Genomic DNA, 6,971 nt, shown 5'->3' with positions numbered 1-6,971 from the left:
GGAAATTTTTGAGGGTTCGGCTAATATTTTCAAAAACTTTCCCACACAAAATATTTTCGGGAGATATGCTTGAACTTAATGGGCCTATTTTTAAGCTTGTTGGGCTTAAAATCCTTTTTAAAATTTTAAATGATAATATAGGGCCCATTAGTTTATTTGTAACTATTTAATTAATACGTAATTAACCCTAAACCTAAACTAAATCTCCCCACTAGCCGACACCCCCATTTAGACATCATTCCATTTCCCAGCACCAAACCCAAGCAGAATCTCAGCCACTTCATTGCTTGCAAAGAAAAATTCTCCTGATGGTCGTTCTTCGATCTCCTCGCGTATATCATCATCCAGGCACGCATTGTATTATTTTTTACGCATCATAAATTTTTTGTAAGCTGTTGAAAGTGTTCTTGCTTTAAAGCCTCGATCCATCCTTGCACCCGAAGCATTTTCGTTTTTGGTTGATGTTCTTTCATAACTCTTGACTTTTTTTGGTTTTTGCTGTGTAAAGACTGCCGACACGTCATTATGGAGCTGTTATCACATAGGAGAATGTTTTTAAGATGCTAGAGTCAAGGTTGGGGGTGCTGCGATGCATGGGCTCGAACCAAGCTGTGTTTCAGACCTTGTAGAGTCTAGTAAAATGTTAGGAATGAGTCATGGGTGTTTGGTCGAGGGAGAAGCTCGATCCTTGGAAGCATGGCGTGACTCGAGAGGTGAGGTGCTAGGTTCGGTCGGCTTCTGCATGTGGCTTGTGCAGCAGCTTTATATTTCGTTTTTGGTTTAGTTTAGAAGGTTCATTAGGGTCCCAATGGTGAGCCTTAAAGGCTGGACATGTGGAGGTATAAGGTGGACCAAACGTTTAAGAGTTGGGGGTCATGTGTTGGGATATGATTATAAAAACAAAAGGGGTGGGGGTGGGGAGGGGGGGGGGGCGAGTATTTATTAGGAACATTAGGTGTTGGCCAAAATTTCATGGTTTTAAAGGACATAATTTAAGTAGTAAATGGTTCAGAATGTGTTGTTTAAATTATGGTTCAAGTTGGGAAAATTTCGGTTAAGTTTAGTCGATTCGGGTTAAAACCGGGACCCCGGTCCAAGTTTTAAAACGAATCGGTTAAGTTGTAAAATGGGCTCGATTTTACGTCTATGGATGCTTATAAATATGTTTTGGGACATTTTAAGGAGTTTGGTAAGCTTCGGGTCCAATTTAGAGGTCCAGGGATAAAACAGTAATTTTTGGTTTTCCAGGTGCAAAATGGTCATTTTGCACCCGGGGTGAGATTTTGGTCCTGGAAGCGCCCTGAACACAAATTTACTATATTTTAAATCTCTATGCATCATGATAATGATTTTTGATATTTTATGAAAATATTTGTTGCCGGCTTGAATTAAAGGAAATTGCGTATGTGCACGATTTATATAAGTTATGAAAATTTTGATGTTTTGAATAATGGGAATTAGTTGTGGCTATCGAAATATATGTAAATTCATAAGATGTATATGTAAATGATGATGATGAGGCCTAGGCACAATGGATGGGTGATCCTGTCACTGATGTCTGACAGTCGCCGGGTACCGCGATTTTATGTATGATGGATCCATCATAAATGATGATGTACGATAGTCGCCTCTAATGAACTGAATTCACTAACGGAAATGATAATTGATGAATGATGAATGATGAATGACGATTAATGATGAGCTGTTATGATACGTTTACATTACTCTTTTAAAGATCATGAAAGATATGTTGAGTATGATATTTTTCACTGCTGTGTGCTATGTATAGGTATTTGTTATTTTTGGTATAGGTGTGTTGAGTCTTTAGACTCGCTAGGTATGTGTGATGCAGGTGAGTTCAATGTCGAGGGGACTTGAGGTGCTAAACTCTGAGTCGGCAGACCCGGTGGGCGACACTACCCGAGGACCTCATGATTTTCCGCACATTTATGGTTTTATGTATTGAGATGATATGAACATTTCATACGCTGTTTTTTATTTTACTATTTGACGTTAGAGTTTTTACTCGTTTTTGCAACGTTATATTTTATTGGTAATTACTAACGATTATTTTGAAATGATATTTTTAGTAGAATTGCTTGCGTGCAAATTATTTAAATGCTTATTTTCAAAATGTGAGATGTATTTAAAAAAATATAAATTCACTTTTAAAATGAGTAGATGTTACATTATCCGTGGACTAGAATGTTAAAATAGCTTTCATCATTTGAAGCAAACACTCATTATCGCGCCAGTTCTATCTATGCTGACATAACAAGCGGAATATATGTTGCACACCGATGCTTCGAAACTTTGACTTGGCGCAGTTCTCATGCAACATGAGTGAGTCATAGCGTATGCATCTAGACAGCTGAAAGTACATTAAAAGAATTATCTGACGCATGATCTTGAGCTTGCAGCAGTCGTATTTGCATTGAAAATTTGGAGGCACTACTTGTATGGTGAGAAATGCAAAATCTACGCGGATCATAAAAGTCTTAAGTATTTCTTCACTCAAAAGGACTTGAACATGAGACAATGGAGGTTGTTAGAACTTGTAAAGGATTACAACTGTGACATTAGCTATCATCCCGGGAAAGTCAATGTAGTTGCGGACACTTTGAGTAGGAAATGGACAGTCTTGGCCCAATTATCTGTGCAGAAGCCTCTACAAGTGGAAATTCAGCGGTTTGATCTTGACTTTTATACTAGGGGATATGCCCCTAATCTCGCTACCTTGATAGTATAATCCACTATACGAGATAGAATTCGAGCCAGACAGTCTGATGATGAGCAATTATAGAAATGAAGACATCGAGATGAATCGAAGGGCAGCATGTTATATTCAGTCGAGGATGACATTGTTAAGTATCGAGGTCGACTATGGGTTCCTAGTGGAGATTCACTTAGAGTTGACATTATGACAGAGGCTCACAGTACCTCTTATTCTGTTCATCCCGTATACAAAGATGTACAAGTACTTTCAACTTTTATATTGATAGCCGAGAATGAAACGTGATATTACGCGCTTTGTATCCGAATGCTTGACATCTCAACAAGTGAAAGTAGAGCATCAAAGACCAGCGGGAATGCTTCGACCACTTCCGATTCCTGAGTGGAAGTGGGAGAACATTACTATGGATTTCGTGGTAGGATTGTCAAAGACGGTGAAAGGACTCAATGCCTTTTGGGTAATAGTTGACCGCCTTATTAAGTCAGCACATTTCTTACCAGTGAAGACAACTTTTTCCATGACACAGTATGCAGACAAATATATTCAGGAGATTGTTAGACTGCATGGGATTCCAGTGTCTATAGTGTCAGACAGAGACACACGATTCACTTCATCATTTTGGAAGAGTCTGCATGTGGCCTTGGGAACCAAACTACTTTTCAGCACCGCATTTAATCCTAAGACAGATTGAAACGACTCGTGATACTAAAATACTACTAGTATTTTTTTTTCGTAAAATATTTTTCTAAAATTACATTTAAGTGCATGCATGCAATAACAGCTGTCAATCACACGTTTTAAAATAAAAGTATTCAATTACTGGTAAAAATATTGCATTTAAAAAAATATCTCAACATCAAACCCTAGACTGTTATTTAAAATAATTCTAACATGCAACATTCAAAGTCCTGTTATCCATCAAAATATAAAAGCGAAAGTCCATAAAAAAATATCCACGTTTACTCCTAATTCATAAACATAATGTGCAGAAAATATGGTCCTCGGGTTAGCGTGCACAAATCCAGCCACACCTACTCATTCTTCGGCGCCTCCAGTCTCAATATCAATATTCTCACCTGCATCATTGACACCTAGAGAGTTTAAATACTCGCCAGGCCTTAATCATAATGCAAGTACATATGCATAACATGCAACCGTGAAAAATACTGTAATTAAAATAATTTCATGATCTCAAAAGCATAATCATAAACATGACATGTCAAAACATAAACGTGTCCATATCGCATCATATCATCATATACGTGTTAAATTTTCTTTATTTGAATTCCGTTCATTAGTTATGAGTTCCGTATCAGCTCTAGTCGATGGATCCATCTACGTATAACCGCGGTACCCGGCGACGAGGACATCAGCGCTAGTATTACCCATCAAATGAGCATTGGCCTTACATGTTCATGTTCGTTTTTGTGTTCGTATTATTCACATCCGACTCCCATATTTCAAAACATATTATCATATTCATGACTTACAAAATCATACATATACATAAATTTCCTTAAAATCTAACATACGACGTATTTTCGTATTATCATAAAAATTCATGTTCATAATATCATATACATTTTAAATATGAAATCTTGGTGTTCAGGTCGCTGTCAGGACCGTTAACTTGACCCACGTGCAAAATTACGATTTTGCCTCTGAAAACCCTAATTGACCGTTTTACCCCTGGACCTCAAAATTTCAACCCGAAGTCAACCAAACTCCTTAAAACACCTCAAAAATATTTATTATAAATACCTAGATGTAACATCAAGCCTGTTCCGTAACTTACACGATTCATTTTAAAGCGTGGACTGGAGTACCAGTTTTAACCCGAATCAACCTGAAACTCAACCAATTTTCTAAACTTAAACAATGACCCGAACCTTCATGAAAATCCCTTAAGCCGCTTATTTCAGACCACCTATGGCACTCAAAAACCCTTGACCAGCTGCTGGAATTTTCTGCATGTTTTAACCTTCAAACCCTAGCGCAAATAACCCTCAAATTTTCGTCCCTAGCCCAAACTAGACCAGACCAGCCATGAACGAGACCTTGACTAGGCCACTTAAGACCATGACTAGACCCACGTGCACCTGACTAGATCCTCCAGACCGAGCCATGCATGCAGGGATGCAACACCTCCCGAATCGGACACCTCACACAACTACACGCCTAGACGCCACTGCTCACCCTTAACCTTATGAACCAGCCTAGAACTGACCCCCCAAGACCCTGAATTAGACTCTCCACTTACTGAACCACGGCTTGGAGCAGGCCTGCACACATTCGCAGTGGCTCAACCCCGACCGAACCATCCCAAGTCCTAAAACCATGACACCCAATTGGCACTTGCATGTTTCGATCTTCAAAGCTGACCTTCAATCCTAGACGCCTACCGACATGATGTACCACATCCTTTACACCTAGCCCTAGCATCCCCTTTGCACAAGAACCATGAAAACATGAGTTACATAAAAAGTGTAGGCATATTTCATGTCAAAATTGAATAAAACGTACACAACATGATACGATTAAGATTTTCTCATGCAAAAACATACAAACCAACATATATTGATGTGAATGATGAGAATAATGAGATATAGGCGTGCATTTTACGCTCGAAAACCTTGATACCAATGCATAGAACTTTCACCAGAGAGACGGGGAAGGATTCCTTTGCAAAACTAAAAATAAATTCGAAATTTGCAGCTGAATATTTTTTTCAAAAATGCCTACTGAAGGGAGAAGGGGGCGGCCGAAGGATTACACTAGATTTTGGGTTTTAGTTGTAGTGTTTAAGTTATAATATTAAGTGCTAATGGACCATTAATTAAAAATAAAGAGATTAAAAGGATTTTGGACCTATTAAGCAATAAAAAAATCCCATTAACCACAAAAGCACTCTCAAAAAATATTTCGATTAAGTATATTTTTGAAAATATTGCCCGAACTCTCAAAAAGTCCACATACTCGATAAATTTTGCGTACAGGTTAAAAATAAGACCCGGCAAGTAAAAATACCCAACCAAGGCCCATTTTAAAAAATCACCCTTATTTACACCATATATTAAATAATTAAAAATAATTTTTTAATAAAAATATTTTTCCTTAACTGTCCCTGGTTTCTGTTCCTCGTTCGTGCGCAAAAAATTACTTAAAGCTCTAATGCATGAAACTTTAATAAATCACAAAATAAAACACATAATCATGCATTTAAAGCTTTAAAATAATTAACAACATATTTTATGCAGGCATGTAACGTAATTCAAATTTCCTAGACCTTACAATTTCTCCCCTTTTACATAGAATTTTGTCCTCGAAATTTAAAACGTACCGAATAAATCCGGGTATCGAATCCTCATCTCAGTCTCCAAAGTGGCCTCCTCCTCGGAATGATTCAGCCACTTGACCTTGACCTTGACTATCTGGATCACCTTGTTCTGAAGCCTCCTCTCCTGTCTATCAAATATCTGAGTAGGTCTCACCTCGAAAGATAGATTCGGCGTCAGCTGCAGAGGCTCATAGTTCAGCACATGCGAAGGGTTTGACATGTATTTCCGAAGCATGAAGACGTGGAACACATTATGAACTCCCGCCAGATTTGGTGGTAATTCAAGTCTACAACTAGTGTCCTAACTCTCTCTGGTATCTCGAATAGTTCTATGAATCTAGGACTGAGTTTGCTCTTCTTCCCAAATCTCATCACACCCATCATCGGTGCGACCTTCACGAACACATGATCGCCCACTACAAACTCTAGATCCCTGTGCCACTGATCTGCGTAGCTCTTCTGTCGGCTTTGAGCTGTCTTCATCCTGTCCCAAATCTTGAACACTTACTCTGCAGTGTGTCTGACAATATCTGGCCCCAACTCTGCTTTCTCTCTTACCTCATCCCAATAAACTGGCGAACTCCACTTCCTCCCGTAAAGTGCCTCGTATGGAGCCATACCGATAGATTCCTGGTAACTGTTGTTGTACGTGATCTCCACGAGAGTTAACTTGGGTTCCCAGCTGTCCTAGAAGTCGATCATGCAAGCTCTGTGCAGGTCTTCCAAAATTTGAATCACCCTCTCTAACTTTTCGTCAGTCTGAGGATGGAAGGCAGTACTGAATAGCAGATTAGTACCCAATGCCTGATGTAGACTCTTTCAGAATGCAGACGTTAACCTCGTATCCCTGTTTGACATGATGGACACTGGAATCCCATGTATTCGGACTATCTCTGTCAT

Source organism: Primulina eburnea, chromosome 2 (assembly GCF_022965805.1).
Source record: "Primulina eburnea isolate SZY01 chromosome 2, ASM2296580v1, whole genome shotgun sequence".
NCBI lineage: Eukaryota > Viridiplantae > Streptophyta > Magnoliopsida > Lamiales > Gesneriaceae > Primulina > Primulina eburnea.
The sequence above is the reverse complement of the archived record's forward strand: the minus strand, read 5'-3'. Positions refer to the sequence as shown.